At 43.9% G+C, this 214-nt stretch overlaps 1 protein-coding gene across 1 annotated transcript in view; it reads right to left on the bottom strand.

Annotated features, from left to right (window-relative positions):
• LOC119586843 overlaps nt 1-214 on the bottom strand; it is a gene marked incomplete at its 3' end in the record, with an annotated part of 157934 nt that overhangs the window by 29585 nt on the left and 128135 nt on the right.

Genomic DNA, 214 nt, shown 5'->3' with positions numbered 1-214 from the left:
TTCTTTCTGACGCACATGCATACGTACCCGTGTGTGCATATCCACTGGGACATTATCGTGTGTACTTCGGGATAACACGCACGCACATGCAATAGGGCATTATCCTCTGCATTTCCGCTCTAGTTGTCTAGCACACATGCACAGGAGAAAAATAAACATACGTACATATGCTTACATACAATTGGGTATTATTGTGTTCACTTCCACGCACGAT

Source organism: Penaeus monodon, chromosome 22 (genome assembly GCF_015228065.2).
Source record: "Penaeus monodon isolate SGIC_2016 chromosome 22, NSTDA_Pmon_1, whole genome shotgun sequence".
In the NCBI taxonomy this organism is placed as follows: domain Eukaryota; kingdom Metazoa; phylum Arthropoda; class Malacostraca; order Decapoda; family Penaeidae; genus Penaeus; species Penaeus monodon.
The sequence above is the reverse complement of the archived record's forward strand: the minus strand, read 5'-3'. Positions and strand labels throughout refer to the sequence as shown.